General features: G+C 43.8%; 2 pseudogenes; both read right to left on the reverse strand.

The window, feature by feature from the left end:
- Nucleotides 1–3,987: 3,987 nt before the first annotated feature.
- LOC143650947 (focal adhesion kinase 1 pseudogene) lies at nucleotides 3,988–5,250 on the reverse strand (annotated as a pseudogene).
- A 382-nt stretch (nucleotides 5,251–5,632) lies between these two features.
- LOC143649514 (focal adhesion kinase 1 pseudogene) lies at nucleotides 5,633–7,030 on the reverse strand (annotated as a pseudogene).
- Between the last annotated feature and the right edge of the window lie 12,381 nt (nucleotides 7,031–19,411).

Consider the following 19,411-nt stretch of genomic DNA (forward strand, 5'->3'; position numbering starts at 1 on the left):
TGCTTCCTGTATGGATGGTTTCTTTATTCTTCCATCAATTTCTGAAAGATTTGGCCATTTTCTCCTTAAGCATTGCTTCACCTCCAGTTCCTCTATTTGCTTCTCCTGAAAATATGATTAGACATTTGTTCGACCTTCTAATTCTATGATCCATATCTCTAAACGTCTTTCACATTTTTCCATTCTTTTGTTCCTACGTGCCACATTCAGAGCAATCTGGCAATTCTTGTTTTTATTTATCTGTGCCTAATCTTCTGTGTAATGCATCCATTAAAACTTGTGGCTTCAGGAAGTACAAGGGTAGTTCAGTGGTAGAATTCTTGCCTGCCATGCGGGAAACCCAGATTCGATTTCTGCCCCATGCACTTCCCAAACAAACAAAACAAACAAAAATTCAACAAATGGTGCTGCAATAAGGGATGCTCACATGGAAAAAGAATGAAATGTTTGACCCCCACCATACAGCATACAAAAAAAAAAAAGCAAAAAAAAACTTGTGACCTCAACAGTTTTATTTTTTCCATTTCTTAACGTTTAATTCAGTCTTTCAGCCATATTTTTTTGATGGTTGTTTTTGATGGAAATATTTGATAGTCACTTGCTGCTTGCTATTTTTTTCCTGCTTTATGTCATCTCTTTTTAAAAATTTCTTTAAATATTTTAGGTGTAGTTATTTTCTATTTTGAGACTGATTCCTCTACTATCTGGAATCCTTGGTGATCTGGTTCTGTAGTATGTTATGGCTGCTGATTTTCATTCACGGTGGACTCTTTCCCATTTATCTGCGTATATTTAGTTAATTTTAATTTATGGGATTTTAAATCTAGGATTCTTCCCTACTGGAGAATTTACAGCTGTTTTTTTTTCAGTTCCAGAGAGCACTCTGATTTGTGACCACTTTAGTATCCTTTTTAATGTGCCAATCTTTAATAAATCTTTCCCTCCTTATTATTGGCTCAAGCTTAATCTCGCTGCTTTTAGCTCATCTTTTTTTTTTTTTAAGTTTCTTTATTTCTTACAAGGTCATCAATAAAATAAAAACTCTAAGTTTTATGCAGAACCTGCATGCATTTTAATGAGAAAGCATTTCAAAGCAGCAAGTTCTCATATTACAAAAGACAGACTTTAAAGATAATCTTTTAAATAATTACATCACTTAGTTGTAAAATAAGAGCATACACAATTTTTTCAATTCATAAGTATATGTCCCTAAGAATAAGGTTTGGATTAGCTGTGAAGATACTAGCAATTGAGACTCAATTTTGCTACAACCGAAGCTTCTTAAATGATGGTTTAACGCAATTGTCTTAAAATGGTTGTGAAGAGATTTTAAAATTGCAATGCTCTTTTTAGTGGCATTTAACATTATAATACTCTTTTTAGTGGCATTTAAAATTGTAATGCTCTTGTTAGTGGCACTTCTTCCCTTATTTCAACTCCAAGGAAGGGTTCATATACGGGTCAAGGAAACAATTGGTTTGTATGAGGTTTCAGAGTACAAAAGCAAAGAAGGTTTTTATCCTCTGAGTACTCGTTTTTTTCAATTCTTTTCACTCTCTTGTAACTTGCCCACTGAAACTAGTAAAATCAGATGAGCTCAGGGCCTCTTCCCACTTAAAGATGTATAACTGGTACCTTTAAAAAAGAGAGTGAATGAATGTCACTCTCCTGGTTCTGATATTGTACTATAATTATGCAAGATATTATCATTGGAGAAAACCGGAGGGTGAGTACACCTCTCTACATATTTTTTGTGAATCTATTATTGACTAAAATAAAAAGGTTTTACAAAGTAGAAACTGGGGTGAGGCCTAGAGGAAAAGAGGTATGAAGGAAGATGTTGTACCTGTCTCTGGTCAGGTGTCAAAAGTGGGGGGGAAGGAAGTTTGGTACTAAAAACAGTTTGTACTAAATCTCTAAAGGCACTGTGGCAAAAACCCTAACTAATTACAATGAACATGCATTTGCCTGTTATATTCTCTGTTATGAAGATCCATGAGTGACCTGGCAGGGCAACAAGCAGCTATTTAAGGGTACAGAAATCAGTCTCCTTGGGGAAACAGCTAGTAACTCCATTTCAATGTATAGTGATAGTTGATAGTTATTCATATCACACTTTACAAATAAACACCATAAATTAGCACTACAGGAAAAATGAACTCCATGGGAGTCTATAAAAATAAGAAGAAACATGACTTTTAAGGCAGAATGTTTAAAATCATAAGAGAATAAAGAAGGATCTTTTTTTTTTTTAACCAGGCTGAGAATATTTGCAGACATTTTAAACACTTCTGCTTGTTGAGAAATATGGTGTTGATTAATTGCAATATATGATTGTTTTATAATAATAAAATAAAATCATTTTATTACAGCAGTAAGAATATTGACAGAAAAACTGCAGGGAGGTATCCCTGTGATTTTTGCATTATATTAATATTTTAAATCAATTAAGAGCTTAATGGATAGGGTAGGGAAAGGAACAAACTAAATTTCAGCAAGCAACTCTAACAGTTTCTACTACTCACTTTTGCATTTTACAGAATTTCCATTTGTATTAATAACTTATCGCTTCTATTAAGCGTGCATTTTCCTTAAAGCCGAATGTTTCTTCAGTGGAGATTAATTGGGACAGTCTTTTTTTCAGCTAGCCAATTATTTTAATTACTAGAATTTTAAAAACTGTTCTTTCTTTGCAAAGGTTTGACCAATTGAACTTTCCCAAAGTTTGTAATGACTTCGTCTTCCAAGAGATGGAAGGTTTTTTTAGTGAATATGTGGATGCTGGTATCTGAAGGAGAGTAGCCTAACAATTCCTTGCCACTACTCTAGTACTTCTCATTGTAGTATTGAACTTGGCGCTTTCCAATCCCCCAGTCTTCTCTCCCCCCCACACTGGTAACACTTTTTAATAGGTCAAAGTAATTGTACAGTTCTTTATATTCTTCCTGAGAATAATTTATATCCCCAACAAACTAAAAGTGAGGGCTTATTTTTCAAAATTATTATTTAACAGAATCAAAGGAAACCAAATCCCTCTGTTTTGCTGAACTCTCTCCTGGGAAGACAAACACAATGAGTGGTTAGTTAGCACCAGTGACTGTAAAATAGTCAACATGGCTTTAATATTTATAAATTATACACCAACGGAAAACAGAGATAGTTACAGAATGGCTTTTCAGTGCAGTTTAGAGGTGATCTGGTACCAAGAATTTCTGCCTCCAAGAGAAATATAACATGGCTACAAAAATTGGCACATTATTCTGGTGAAAAAAGATGGCAGTGTTTGATTGTGTTCTACATTCAGCTAGTTTCCAACCACATGAAAGTAAAAAGCAGGAAAGATGGAAAAGGATGAAAATATAGCTTTTATATTCTTTCTTCATAGAGAGAACTGAAGGATGTTCTAACAATAAGAACTGAATAAGAATGAAGGGTGTTCTAATAATAACAAGCAAGCAACAACAAAATTCCAGTCTGGATAATAATTCTACGGTAGGCAGAAGAGTATCAGCCCCTTGGGTTTCCTGGAATTCTTCACTTCACACTATTTTCTTCCAATATTCAGCTTAGACAGTTTGGAATTAACATGTAACTCCTTGGCCATTTCCATTAAAACATTTCTAATGGATCATAAGCTGTTCTTCTGATTCTTACAAACTTCTCAGGTACAATTTTTATTCTCAGAAAACACCATATTTTGGGTCCCAGATGTGTTTGAACATCATAATTAAAAAAAAAATCAACCCAAATCAAAGTGTGATTAAACTCCTACGAGAGAAATAATGTTCAACCTGCTATCAAGTCAAACAGGGTGGAGCTGTCAAGACTGGCAATGGAGGACAAAGTTAACTCTTCTGCTGGCCGAAGGATGGAGGCATCTCCCCATGGGACATTTCTCTCCATGGGCTGACCATCTTCAATCTTGGCAGTCAATGACACCTAGTAAGTTTTTGGTATCCAAGCCCAGGGTCTGGGTGGCCATAAACATCAGTTTTTGTAGTCCTGCTGGAGGCGGGTCATGATGTTCTGTTAGGCCAGTTTCACCTTGTTGATGAACTCACCCAGGTTGGAGTTTTAGCTGCTTCTAGACCGTCTGGATCCCTGTTGAGTGCTGGCTGACTGGATGGAGATGGTCTCATCCACAGTGCCCAACAGTGTTCTCAGTACCAAGACAGACTCCTTCACCGCTGGACCCTACTCCTCAGGCAGGGCTGGATGGATTTTACTGGACATTTCACTGACCGCTTTCACCAGGCTTGTGACATTCTCATCCACCTTGTATTGGACTGGTTGAGATTGGCAGTAGGGGGAGGGCAGATTTCCTGGGATTGAAGCTTCTACTGCTTGACACCCTCACAGTAAATGTCCCCAGGGCTGCCCAGGTGACCAGGGGCTCCAGAGGTGGCAGTTTCTTTGGTGGAGTTGCAGGGTCTGGTTTCCCCATGACCTGGTAGATATGTGGGTTTCCAGCCAGACCCTGGTCACTTTTGTCCTCCCAGTCGATATTGCCTCAAGACAGCCTCATGTCAAGCTTCAGGAACCTCTCCTCTTTTACCAGCCAACACTAATCTTCCATTTTCTGCTACTTTCATATCAGCCTCTTTTCCATCAGGTGGGTTGGCAGTACTTGCCTAATTTCCTGCATACTCAGTGCTGCAGAGTCCTCCATGCTGAACTGCCACATTGTATCTCTGGAGGTCTCTGATTCCAGGAATCTGTTTGGTTCAAACTGATGCCTGACCTGGGTAGATGCTGCCAGCCATAGTGATGATTCCATGTGAGCCCGAGTGGCCAGAGACCTGGTAATGATTGATGTGTCCCAGGTACTGGGGGCTGGGGTAAAATCCTTCACTGAAACTTGGGCTAGGATAATCAGGTCTGCTGGGCTTGGGAGGAGCTGCAGCAGACCCTCCTAAGTCCCAGGACACTGTGACCTGTCTTCTCAATTCCATTCTCATCCATTCTTCTTGCTGAACCTTCTCCTCCTCCAGGATTGTGCTGAGCTGGGCTTTAAATTCTGTGAACCTAGCCCACTGGCTAGGGTCATAGGTCCAGCATTTTGTCACAAGGCTGTGGAGGGTAGGAGAGCAGTTTAGAGGCATACACAATCTTTCTTCATTTTCAATGTGTCCAATCACGTCGTTGTTCTTCACTCCTTGAAAGGTCTTCACACCATGCATCAGTATCTCCCACATCTGCAAACCAAACATCCATAAGTCATTAGCTGAGGCAACACATCAAAACTTCATGGACTCTGGGGCCATCCATTTAATAGGCAATTTTCCTTTGGTAGCTTTGTAGTAAGTACAGTTTTCCACATATTGGCATAATCTGACGCCTCCTAATTTTACACAATCAGTTGAAACCAGAGCATTCCCAACAGCAATGTCCCTGCATAAAAATCTTTTGCTCTCTAGATATGCAACAGCTATACTAAGCTAACAAGGCCTACAGATCCAACTGTATTTCCTTATTTGAAGAAATAGCCTCAGCTCTCCCAGCGTGCACAGCTCTATGATTATCCAAACGGGGTTCTTTGTGATGACCCCGATCACCTTCATGATATGAAGATGGTCAAACTGACACATTGCCAAGGTTTCTTGAAGGAATTTCTCTCATGCTCCCTAAAACACAGTTTTTACGTGTTTTAACTGTTATGGCCAAAGCTGGATTCTCTAGACTCATGCAAACTCCTTGATGTACATCTCCAAATTGGTCTTCTCCGATACATCATCCAAGTCCTATTCTTTCTCATCCAAGTCCTATTCTTTCTCTTTGAATTTCATAATCCCTGGCTGATGGCATGGTATAAGTATTTTCACCTATGATCTCAGCACAGTTATCTGCTTTTGATACATGGACCATATGTGTCCGCACACCTTGCTTTTCGCTGGTGGCCAGCTTTGGATTGATGGTAAAGCCCATTCCCCTTCTTTTTGGAGGCTGGTGGTGAAAGACTGAGTGGCTCCATTCACCAGCCAGCAATATCCATCTATTAAGTCAGCCATGTTCTCTGCGATGGTCAAGGATGGTGCTATCACTGTCAGAGGCTCTGGCACTCCTGCTGTTTTCTGTTGCATCATTCCTTCCCTGTCCTTGCCTTCACTGTCTGAGTACTGAATGGTCTGCCCTTGATTAAAGTCTGCCAGATGTGTAGAACTGCAGCCTTTGTCAGTCAGGTAAGTCCTCTCTTCTGGGCTAATCTCCAGCTCCCTGGAAATAATTCATTTTGAACCAGGAGCACATGTGAAGCATTCTTTATCAAATCTGGACACTGGGGAGAGAATCTCAAAGAGTTCCAGAATATTTTCTTCTCTATTAAAGTTGGCAAATTGTCTAAATGTTTGTTGGATCTGTTTTCTTAGTGTTTTGGCCTTGACAGAATCCAGTAAGCTTTTAGGAAAAAGAAAATTGCTTTAAACCAATATCCCTTTCACATACTTCATAGTTAGAATTCTTTTCTTAGTGCATTGCTCTGCATCTCCCAGTATGATCACCATATTTCTGGACAACCCAACTTCAAAGCAATTTCCTGGCCCACTTGATCAGCTATTTCTAACATACAATCACTCTTCAATTGTTGGTAGAAGAAATTCATAGTTGGCTTGTCTTAGGTAAACTGATTTAGACATCCTTTTGGCAAATAACAAATTCTCAATTCATATTTCCACTCCTCTGGTTGTTGTGCAAGTTCATACTTCTCCCTCACATTGGAAACACCCATATCCAGTTGGATCCAGTGAACCTCCTCTGACCACAGGTGACTGAGTCGAAATCCATAGCAGACCACGTGATTTTTTACTTTGAGACTGTGCACTGTCTTCTGAATATTGCCTCAGACTTCAGGGGTATCTCCATGTTTGATAATACTGGCCTATGTGATTGGCTCACTAGTATTTTCAAAATAATGAGAGACCTTTAGCACTCGAGCTGTCGTCCCAGGAGAACGTTCCATACCAGTCCCCAGGTGAGTCTTAGTACCCAAATTTGGTATGTGATTCAAGTTTGAGTCAAGGTAAGCAGCTGCCATTATTTTGCTAATGCCATGTGTCTGTCCTATTCAGAAGGCCTCAGTGACTCTGTGATCAAATCAACTGATGATTAAAAAAAATACTTCTTGTTTCTCTTCCCTCTTTCCATGGTTATCAAAAAGAACTCGGATTGATGGGCCCTCAGGCTTCTCCCTCCCATGCTCATGCCCTGGGCCCATGGGTCTCCCCTCAAGGCAGTGTGGACACAGGTGTGAGCATGTCCCCACCCACACAGCTTATCGCCAGTCTTCTGCTCTTGTTTCTTGTTAAGCTTCCTTGCTCTTATTGTGCAGAACTATGAGTTGAAGATGGGCGAGCACTTATTATAACAAAGACAGAGCTATAATGTAGTAGGTGGGGGTTCTTTAATGGCAAAACTTGAACATTTCCATCCTTATTCATCTAATACTGGTACTAAAACTCTGCCAGATGAATAAGATACTTAAGGAGCTTTGAAGAATTAAAAGCAAAAACTTTTCATCCTTTAAAACTCCAAGGGGGTGAAGGGATCTTAAAAGAAGGAGAAGCAGCTTAGGGACAGAGTTTGTTTGGGGGCTTAGGCCCTTTTGGCAAGGCTAGGAAGCCAGTCCTCTTCTTCCAAATGGTGGAACTTCCTGAAGAGCCACTAAAAAGTCCTTTCCACCTTGCAGAGAGACACTGAATAACCAGTCGGGGGAGGGGAAAGAATACCAGTAGTGATGTGAAGGCTAAATATGAATATACTAATAAAGTAGGAAAATGAATAAACAGCATGGGGACAAGAGAAAAAAAGAATAAAAATGAGGATAGAAAAAATAACTTTATAGAAATGTATGGTAAAGGTAACAAAGCCCTAATAACATAGTACTAGTTACTAGTTTTGCTGGTAAGAGGGGCACGTGTAAAGGGCATTATCAAGCATAGTCATGCCGAGCACAATATCCCACATGCAGTAGAGTACAAAAACAAAATGAAAACAGAGATGAGAAGAGACTAAAAGGGTAAAGATTAAAACCTCAGCATTTTTCAGCTAAGCCCATTTACTCATTGCTCATTCATTATTTTCCTCATTTAATTGTGCATCCACAAACCACTCAGTGAGGAGGAACTCATGGTCAGAATTCCATCATTTGCATTGTCTATACTAGTTTGTCATATACTAGTCTATACTAGTTCGGTCTCACCAGAAAGCAGAGTTTAAGGCAAAAGCTCATAAACTGCTACTTCTTAGGTTGTGCAATATCTTGGAAGCAAGAATGAGGAATTAGGAGAAAGGAAGGAAGAGATGGTGAACAAAACCTAGGGTGTGTTACAGAGCGGGATGTGGTTCAGTATCAAGGGCAGCTGATGGTCAGTCTCACCATATTGTCTTCTGAGGCTCCAAGAATGGCTCTGCCTCAGGGCAGTGGGCTGGAGTGGAGAAGGGAGAAGAATGTATTCACTGGCTCCAATCTCCCAGAGGTCAAAGGCCTACAGGCCTGCAAATGTTAAGTGCCTGGTTGAGTTGCCGAGGCCCATAGGACTTGGGGCATCTCCCCTCAATGCAATGAGGAGAGCTCTAAGGTAGGAAGTTAGAGGAAACAGAGGCCTCCTGACCTGACATGAGGTGCTGCCAGATCTTCCCCACTGAAGTTGGTTGTGGTGCTGGTGGGGTGACCCAGTGGCCAGGGGCATACGTGAGGACAAGAATCTGAGGTAGCACCTGAGAAGTGTCTAATTCATGTTCCTTGGAGAGATTAGTAATAAACCATTTATGTTTAGCTACATGGCATTGTAAATCCAGTTATAATTGTACCCATGTTGTGCTTATTGCATTAGTCTCATATTGCTGTTTTTGTTACATAGTCTCCTTTGTAGAACCAAATAATTTAGGGCTATGTGCCTTATAAACATTTAAATTTTCTCAAGTTATAGCAGTCATCAATCCTTTCATTAATTAGTATTTAGGAAATAAATGATTAGCCCTTGTTGGCTTGTTTTATTCACCTCCCTGCCATGTTGTATCAATCATGGCCAGTCATTATGGGGCATTTATCATGCACTGTGATAAGCGATTTTCATAAATTATTTTACTTACTCCTCACTGTGAGGTAAGAATCATTGTGTTCACTTTACAGATGGGGAATCTGAGGCTCAGGGACACTAAGTAACTTGCTCAAAGAAGGTCACACATTGCAGGAGGGAGGCAGACAGTCACCCAAGTCTGACTCTAAAGCTTATGCCCTTCACTCCTCTGCCAGGTCTTCTCACATAGGGTCCAGGGACCAGCAGCAATGGCTACATCTGGAACTTGTTAGAAATGCAAATTCTTGGGTCCCCACTTCAGAGCTTCTTATTGTGCAATCCTGGAGGTGAGGACCACAACCTGTGTTTTAATAAGGCCTCCAGTGATCTTGATGCTCTATGAAATTTGGGAACTGCTTTATGCTGTTTTGCCTCCTAAGGCTTCAAACATGGTGGAGGATAAGCACACAACATCCAGTGTCCGGGTCATTTTTATTCTGGTCATCTCAAAGTATCTTCGGTCCTCAGTCTTTGTGTTGATTCTTTTTCCTTAAACGAATTTGAGTTACATGAAAGAAAAAAAAATCCTTTTAAAGAAGAACCTGATATCCTTCACTGTGGATTAATTTTTGAAGTGGTGTTAAGCAGACCATGGATTATTATGAGTGAAAACTTCAAGGGCAAACCAACATTCATATTATTTTTATTGCTTCTTGTAGTCTTCCTTGAATCTCACCCATTTCTGATTAGTGAGATAAAAGAAGAGATGGAGGTCAGTGAAATTAGGGAGCTTAAAATCCTTCTTTAAAGATGGCAAAGATACCTTTCTTCTGCATATGGGCCCATTACTTAAAAGACAGATACTTGTGATAATATTCTTTTTATCTCACTAATTAAACATAAAGCTAGGCTGGGAGTGCTTTGGAGATGTGTCCTTATCAGCAGGTCCTGGCACCCATGGCAGTGTTTTAATTCAAGATGCATAATTGAATTAGCACCCTGCCACTGGGTCAGCTGCTGTGCCATCTTGGATTTTTGGCCTGAGAAAAAATGTGCAACCTCTGCTCTTTTATTTCTAGTTAGCCTCATAAAAGGTAGGATGTCTACAGAGGGAGAGGAACTTTGCTTCTCCACCATGTTTTGCATACGGTGCTAATTGAGCTGACAGTCTTGGAACAAAGTCTGTGATTGCTGCAGCTGAGCTTTAAGCTCGTAACTGGTGAAGGGATTGCAAATGTCAAATGGCTCATCTTTGCCCTTGTGGCTCTTGAAATATGGAAAGGAATTGATCAGGGGTTGCTCTCCAGGCTGCGTGCTTGAGTAACGGCAAGCAACCCCAAACTGGGAAGGAATAAGGTATTCAAATCCTACTGGTAATGGCGACAGCACATCTCGCTTTCCCTACCCAGTGTGCTAATGAGGAGAGGAAAATGTGAAACTCCTTGGCTTCCTTAATTGCTGTGCTTTGCCCTCCTAACTTTTTTGTTCCTGCTCATCATAGTGAGAGTCTTGCATCTGTCAATCATTTCTTGTTCTTTCTGCATAGAAAATAACAATGTATGTTTTTTGAGCCTTGGGATTATTCCAGCCCCTTCTCTTCCATAATTATAACAGAGAAAATGATGATGATTATTTTTGGGGGGTTTTACTTTGCAATAATGAGCCACAGCAATCAGGAAAGGTTTGTTCTGCTAGTCTCTGAAACTTATCCTGGAGAAGTTCCCAAATTCTCCCCAGGACTACATGAATTTCAGATTGGTTCACTTCTACCATAATTCTGGATTGTGAACATTTGCTGTTTTCTGACTTTTTCCTCCATTATAGTGAAGGCGACATTGTGTATTGAAGAAATCATTGACAGTTCAAGATAAACTTAGTTGTGGAACCTGACACCATGCTGTACTGGCTTTGAATAGTTACTTTACCTCTCAGAGCATGAATTCTCTACTTGCAAAATAAGAAGGAGAAATACTTCTTTCCAGGGCTATTTGGAGAATTAAATGAAATAATACTTAAAAACCATTTAAAACAGTTTATGCTGTATAGTAGGTGCTCAATAAATGTGAGTTCTCTTTGTATTTTTATTTAGCGTCCCCTTTGTATGGGGAATTCTTTCTGGTTCTTGTATTTGGCTTAAGGGATTTTATTTCTCCTCTGAATTTATTTCAGGTATAAATAAGATATCTGTACTGAAGTCCTCTTGTTATTGGCTCTAACTGCCTTAGATGTATAAGCTCAGAAGCTTGCTGTTTGCTCAGACAGAGTTTTTAGGGACTTTACAGTTTTCACATTTCTCATTCATTCTTTTTGTAGCATAGCTCTTTGTGTGGTGATTAACAGCAACAATAAAAACACTAATATTTACAACAACATCTATTGAGGGCAAAGTGCTCTATATTGTTTGAAATCCTTACAGCAACTCTATGAAACAAATTTTATTATCACCGTTTTACAGATGATAAACTGGAGCTCACAAAGATTAAGTCACTCGCTTAAGGTCATATGGCTTCTATGAAGGTCTGATGACTCCAAAGCCTATGCTTAATGAGAGAGTGTCCGCGACTTCTCGCTCAGCTTCTGGTCCCCGGCCGGCGGAGGGAACAGGAGGGAGAGAGAGACAGACGCAGACAAATCCGCGCTGGTGAGAAACACAGATCCAAGACACGTAGCAGTTGTAAGCACAGACCTTTACTGGAGTTAAGCTTGCATTCTCTGTTACAGGTTCCGCGCGGGCGAAATATCCCGCGGGGGAGCAACCTCTATGCGGCCGTCAGGCACGGCTCCCTGTGGGTCGTCTCCGCCCACCCCGTCCGGGTAACCTCTTATATACTGTGCCCAAACCCAATAGGTTAGTGCCACGTATACAGAGGTGATTGGAAGATAGGGTTGGTGGGCGTGTGCGTCATTTGCAAAAGCAGGATGTGAGCGCCATCTTAGCTCACTCGATGGGCGGGGGGAACTCTAGAGCAGGCTGCAGCGTGTCCACTAGGCCAAACCCGGAAAGCGGCTCTCTACATCTCCCCCTTTTTGTTTTTATAAGAGGCATGGTCCGTAGACCGTATTCTTGTACCCAGTGTCTCTATTGATGATGGTGCTCCCGTGAGCTTGATTAGCCCACTACTTGTTTTGGTGCTTTGGGGAGTCTGGACTAGGCTCCAGCCATCTTGCGGCTGAACCTCTGGCACCGACCAGAATGCTCACCTCATATAGAGACCGGAGAGTCCGTGAACTGGATACCACGTGACTCCTCCCTGCAGTGCTTCGCCTCGCAACTGGGTCAAGCGGGGATTATGAGAGCGACAGCCAGGGCATAGGAAACGCTGCGGAGGCCTCGGTGCAATGGCTAGAGCCAAGCCCAGTCTGGCCAGGACTGCGGCCGCAGCTCCACCGTCGAGGCGGCTAGGCGCGCAAAATTAACAGCCTCTGGTGCCTAGCTAAACACGGGTAGTGGCCAGGGAGCCTGCAACAAACCTTGCTGACAAGAGCTTTGCCCCAGGTGATTCAGACGGGCTATCTATCGAGGAGGGACGCACACCCACATTTGACTGGGAAGACATAGCTAACATGGTAGAAACACGTAGTTGCTGCTGTGTCTGGAACAAGCGTTCTAACAAACATTTAACAGTGACTAAGCCCACTAATAGTCCCACTGCCACGAGAATCCAAGTAGTCAAATTGGGCCAAGAGAACCATGAGGTGACTCGGTTCCACGGACTTTGTACAGTCTCGCCCAGTTTGGAAAGGTCGAAGGCAACGGGGGTTATTAAAACTGGTCCCCCTTCTAAACAATCGAAGGGTGACCGGCGCTTTCGTTGCTATCTCGTCAGTTGCCGCCGTCATCAGCAGAGTTGGAGGCCTGATCTGATGGTTCAGGTTGAAGGCTTGTTGGTTTTTTAGGCAACAGCTCCGTGGCCTCCTCGGGCGATGTCACGGTTCTCACCAGTCTTTCCGGAACCCACACTGGTTGACGTCCTGGCTCCTGGGGAAAAACACAAACAGAGCCTCTGGCCCAGCTGAGCACTGGGTCAGGGCCTTGCCATTGTCCTGACAGGACATCCTTCCAACGGACTAGACCTCTATGTGGAGGACTCGGAGTGGTGTGCTGTAGGGCAGGTGTCATTCCTTGTGCATTTTCATTTAAAAAATTATATGTAAATAAGGCTACAGACAGTTGAGCCTTCGGGGACAGGCCGTGGCCTATTCCCCCTTTCTGTTTTTTGAGCAAGTCTTTAAGAGACCTGTGTGCTCTTTCAATGATTCCTTGCCCTTGAGGGTTGTAAGGGATACCATGTTTTAATTGCACTTCCATATTTGCACAAAATCTTTGGAAGGCTTTGCTGGTGTAAGCAGGTCCGTTATCTGTTTTTAATATTTTCGGCTTACCCCAAGCTGCCCAAGCGGCAAGGCAGTGTGCAATTACTTGGTGGACTCTTTCTCCTGATTCGGCAGAGGCAAATAAAACTTGAGAACAAGTATCCACTGACACATGCAGGTATTTAACTTTACCATACTCTGAGTGATGGGTGACATCCATTTGCCAAATGTCTCCCGGGATGAGACCTTTAGGGTTAACTCCAACTGAAGGGACTACCCTCTGTTCTGCACAATTATTGCAGGCTCTGACTATATCTCTGGCAGCTGCACGCGGTATGTGAAACTGTCTGACTAAGGTGCTTGCATTGACATGAAATTTAGTATGAAACTCTTGGGCCTGTTGACACGGTGTCAGCGCAGGGAAGATATGTGGCTGTCGAGTGGCCACATCCACTACGTGATTTCCCTGTGCCATGGGGCCTGGCAGGCCTGTGTGCGCTCTAATGTGAGTTATGTAGAAAGGATGTTGTCTGGCACATATTGTCTCTTGAAGTTTGATAAAGAATGGTCTTACTGAGGAGGAATATTTTATAATGCCCACCGTCTCTAAAATATTTACAGAATTTACGACATAAATCGAATCAGATATAATATTTAGGGGATCGGTAATTTCTTTCAGGACTGTAATAATGACCTGTAATTCTACCCATTGAGGTCTCTGTGGTTGGAAGAACACAGTTTTAGGAGAACCTCCTTCTACGCAATATGCTCCTGAACCGGAGCTGGAACCGTCCGTGTACACGGTGAGGGCGTTCACTAGTGGCTTAGATGAAGTTACCTTAGGAAAGATTACTGGGTGACGGGTGATGAATTGTAAGAGGGGATCTTTTGGGTATTGGTTATCAATTTCTCCCGAAAAGGTACATCGGAGGATGGCCCACTGATCTATACATCCAGTAAGTATCTCAAGTTGCTGAGAAGAGTAAGGTACTCTGAGGTACTTAGGCTGTTGGCCAAAATGCTGTATGGCCTTCTTGATGGCCTCCAATGCCAACTCTGCAATTGCTGTAGGAAAATGCTCTAAACTTTTCTTAGGGGAAATTCCAGGGTGGACCCAGAGTAATGGTCCCTGTTGCCATAGCACTGCCGTGGGCTGTAGTTTTGTTGGCAGTAAGCAGGCTTCGAATGGCTTTTGGGGGTCTATTCTTTTTAAAGCAGCACTACTGAGCGCCTGTTCTACCTGACGTAGTGCTTGCCTCGCCTCTGGGGTGAGACACCGGGGCGAGTGTAGGTCTGAATCTCCTTTTAGCAAATCAAACAAAGGTGTTAATTTGGCATTGGTGATCTTTAAGTACGGACGAACCCAATTGATATCTCCCATAAGCTTTTGCAGATCATTAAGGGTATGTATGTCATCTACTCTGAGAGACACTTTTTGGGGGGAAACATGCTGAGGCATGATTTTTGCCCCCAGGAAGGTGGTAATCTCTGTCATCTGGATTTTTTCAGGGGCCACTTCCAGGTTGGCTTCTCTAAGACTAAGGACTAAATGTGATAAAGCTGTTTTAAGAAGATCTGTGTCTTTATGGGCTAAGAGAATGTCATCCATATAATGGATGATTTTCACTTGGGGGAACTGCTGCCGAGTGCTAGCTAGCTTTGTAGCAACATACAGCTGGCACATGGTAGGACTATTAGTCATGCCCTGGGGCAGGACCGTCCACTCGAAGCGTTGACAGGGCTCCTCTTGGTTAAGAGAGGGCACAGTAAAAGCAAATTTTGGAGTATCTTCAGGGTGAAGTGGGATGGAAAAGAAGCAATCCTTAAGATCTAGGATGATAATGGGCCAGTGTTCTGGCAAAGCTGAGAGGAGGGGTAACCCCATTTGAACAGGTCCTAAAGGCTCCATACAGTTATTGATGGTTCTTAAATCATGTAACAATCTCCATCTGCCTGATTTTTTCTTTATGACAAATACGGGTGTGTTCCAAGGCGATGTGGAGGGAATGATATGGCTCTCTTTTAGCTGTATAGACACTAGAGTATGCAATGCTGACAGCTTTTCTTTTGGTAAGGGCCACTGAGGCACCCACACTGGGGTACTGGTCTTCCACTTTAGTTTTATAGGTGTGGGTGGGAGTCTCCCCTCAGTGGCCCCTAGGAAAAACCCAGGCCTAGTCTATTAAAATTGGAAGCAGTCTGTACGGGCATGGTGTGTCCCTGCAATGAGGCTCCTAAGCCTTTGCCAGGGACATATCCCATTCCTTTTAAGAGATGCTTAGAGGCCGGAGAGCAGTTACTGGTCAATGTAACATCCATCTGGGCTAGAATGTCTCTTCCCCATAAGGACACAGGCAAGGGTAGTACATAAGGTTGAAAACTGCCTTGATGTCCTTCTTCATCTGCCCAGTGGAGGGCAGTGGCACTCAGCATGGGTGCTGAGACCTGGCCTATTCCTCTAATGGTGTCCTCCGCCTTGCACGTCGGCCAGGTGGAGGGCCAGTCTTGTTGTCTTATAATTGATCGATCGGCCCCGGTATCTAGCAGGCCCAAGAAGGATCTGCCTTGTACCTTAATAGTCAGCATGGGTCGAGACTCCAGAGACATATGGAGGCCCTCAAAAACTTCTCCAGAAGACCCAAATCCCTTATCTCTTCTCTGTCTGGGTCTACTCGGAAAGAATGTATGTAAGCTGGGTAAGAGCAAGAGCTGTGCCAGCTTATCACCTTTTGCAATGACCAGAGTACCTTGCTGAGATTGTACCATAACTTGGGCGTAACCTGTGAAATCTGAATCTACAACGCCTGGTATGACTGTTAGTCCTTTCAGGGCTGTGGATGCCCTCCCTATTATAAGCCCAACAGTCTTCGTTGGTAAGGGCCCTTTAAAGGAGGTCCCTATCAACTGGACACCCATGGAGGGGGTCAGTACAAGCCTGGAGGTGGCACAGAGGTCCAGTCCTGCTGATCCAGGGGATGCGCGAATTTGGACGGGTGTTGTGTCGCCGGATGGCATGCAGGGGGGTCCACCGAAAGGGTGGACCCCCTCTGCCCGTTTTTTGGGTCCTGTTCAGGACGGCCAGAAAGGTGCACACCCTGCGCATTGAAGGCTGACCTACAGTCTTCTGCGCGATGGGGTCCCTTGTGGCAACGGCCACATAGCCTGGTTGCCGCATATGGTCTACCAAACTGTTGAGTGGCAGGTGGTTGGCCTTTATTGGGACAGTTTCTCTTAATGTGTCCCAACTGGCCACAATGATAACATCCTCTTGGCTTTGTTCCTAGGTCTTTGGATTTCTTTGCAGCTACTTGTAAGGAGCTGGCTAGCATGGCAGCTAGACCTGCATTAGTTAACGGGCTACCAGCATCCCTGCAGAGCCGAACCCATTCTGTCAAGCTTTTCCCTGTTTTGTGCTAGGATAACTTTACATTCCTTGTTGCACTGCTCAAATATCATTTGTTTAACTACAGTCTCTGCCACTCCTGGATCTGAGAAAATTCTCTCAGCCGCAGTTTGCATTTTGGCTACAAAATCCACGAAGGGTTCTGTGGGGCCCTGATGTATGTTGCTGAGTGAGGCTTGAGCCTCTCCCTCACCTGTCAGCTTTTTCCAGGCTCCTACGAAACAGCGGAAAATCTGGGCGTAGACTTCTTGAGGGAACCCTGTTTGATTCTGGGAGTGGGCACCTTTCCCCAATAGCATATCTGCATTCCACCCGCCATGTCTCCCCGCTGCGTTTTTTGCGGCTTGTTCCTCAGCTAGCTCCTCAAACCATGCTTTCCAATCTATATACCGGCCCTGTGGTAAACAAGCACGGGCCAGCTGAAAAATATCTGCGGGTGTATGATTCAGGGCGGAGAGGTTTTCAATCATGTTCAGGGTATAAGGGGCATTGGGGCCATACTGATGGACAGCCTGCCTCAATTCCTTTAAAATTTTGTAATCATATGGCTCATACTGGTTATTACCTTGGGGATTGATAATAACCGGGTACATCTCTGAGACTGGTTCTGGCTTAAGCGGCTGGCAACCACCCATCATACCGAAAGGTCTAAAGGCTGAAAAGGGGTTCCATTTCCAGAAATGTCTCCCTCCATCACTTGGTGACGTAAGGTCTCGAGGGCTCGCGTACGCAGGCGGGGGGTACGGCTGTAACTGCCCCTCCCCCGACCAGCCTGTAAGGGGTTCCGGGTCTCGCAAAGGAGGGCCACTGTAATTACCTGATTCGGCCACCAGAGGGAGCCCGTGGTGAGGGTTTTTGGCGAGATCACCAAAACCATTCACCGGAAACTGTTGCATCCCCGGGGGCGCTGGCGGAGCGGAAGGCTGCGTGGGTGAGACAGGGGGCCTCCCCCAATCGATCGGCGGAGGCGCGTCTGCACCCTCGGTCTCATTACTATCTGACTCCGAGTCAGAGTCGTCCGAACTAACGTCTGACTCTGGCGGCTTGCAAGTGGGCGGCTCACTTTCACAGGAGCCGTCCGCTAAAAGGGTCTTTAAGGGAGCTAACAAAGGTGAACTTCCTGACTGCCCCATGCTTGCAGTCGGCACTGTACTTTAATCAATCGGGGAGCTCTCCCGATTCACTGGGGCTACCTGAACACCCACAGCCCTTAACTCTCACGTAATAAGAAGCACTCACCTTCTCGCGGTGATCAAACGCGGGAAGTCCGCTGCGAGCTCAGGATGCGCGTCCTCACCAGCTCGAGAAAAGGCAGCAGAAGGGTTCCCCGTACGGGCCACCACTTGTCCGCGACTTCTCGCTCAGCTTCTGGTCCCCGGCCGGCGGAGGGAACAGGAGGGAGAGAGAGACAGACGCAGACAAATCCGCGCTGGTGAGAAACACAGATCCAAGACACGTAGCAGTTGTAAGCACAGACCTTTACTGGAGTTAAGCTTGCATTCTCTGTTACAGGTTCCGCGCGGGCGAAATATCCCGCGGGGGAGCAACCTCTATGCGGCCGTCAGGCACGGCTCCCTGTGGGTCGTCTCCGCCCACCCCGTCCGGGTAACCTCTTATATACTGTGCCCAAACCCAATAGGTTAGTGCCACGTATACAGAGGTGATTGGAAGATAGGGTTGGTGGGCGTGTGCGTCATTTGCAAAAGCAGGATGTGAGCGCCATCTTAGCTCACTCGATGGGCGGGGGGAACTCTAGAGCAGGCTGCAGCGTGTCCACTAGGCCAAACCCGGAAAGCGGCTCTCTACAAGAGAGAAAGAGAAAAATGGGATGGAAGGAAGGAAGAGAGGAAGAGAGGGAGATAAGGAAGGAAGGTAGGAGGGAGGAAACTAAAGAAAGAAAGAGAGTGAGAAGAAAGAACCCTTCATTTCAGGTATTGCCTAGGATTAGCCTTTTCTCCTACTGTAAGCACACACTTTTTTCTCCTTCCCAGGAATAAGTCAGATTTGGAAATAATTTAACCCAAATAACCACTGTGTTGGAATAACTGTCTCCTGGTGCAGTAATTTGGCTTACAATTATAAGTAATTGAACATCTTCGAAGTGAGCTCAGTGTTGCATTGCTTGTGGAAAAAAAGTATGCTAAAACATGATCATAGAAGTTCATTTTTACCAGCAGAAAAAGGAGGCAATTAGTGAGACATTTTTCAGCAAGAAAAAAAAGCAAGGGAAAAAGACACAAACCATGGTCTCAGACAAATTCTAAGATGATCCCTTGGCCCATTAAGGTGCAGTACTCAGAAGGATGTGTGAGCCACAGGTTGGCATCTGTGAAAAGTTCCCCTTCTATCAAGACACATTAGTCTCATTTTTTTGCAGATGCTTGACAAGACAAGAGCCAGAGGGAAGCAGCAACAGAAGGAAATGCAGTATGGAGAGATAAGGTGGTTAATCAGAGGACACAAAGAAAAAAGCTTGACAAATCTGTTCTAGAAAATACCCTCTAAAAGAGGGGACTTTTCAAAAACAAAGTACTCCCTGGGGATGTGACCTCCCATCAGTGGGAACCCGGGAGGACATCTAGTTTACGTAACATAGTCCTGATTATTTACATATCCAGCATTACATATATGGTCAATCTTTAAACTTAGATGGTTATTCTTCACCTTCTAAGATTTCATT

The sequence above is a fragment of the Tamandua tetradactyla genome, chromosome 11 (genome assembly GCF_023851605.1).
Source record: "Tamandua tetradactyla isolate mTamTet1 chromosome 11, mTamTet1.pri, whole genome shotgun sequence".
Classification (NCBI taxonomy): domain Eukaryota; kingdom Metazoa; phylum Chordata; class Mammalia; order Pilosa; family Myrmecophagidae; genus Tamandua; species Tamandua tetradactyla.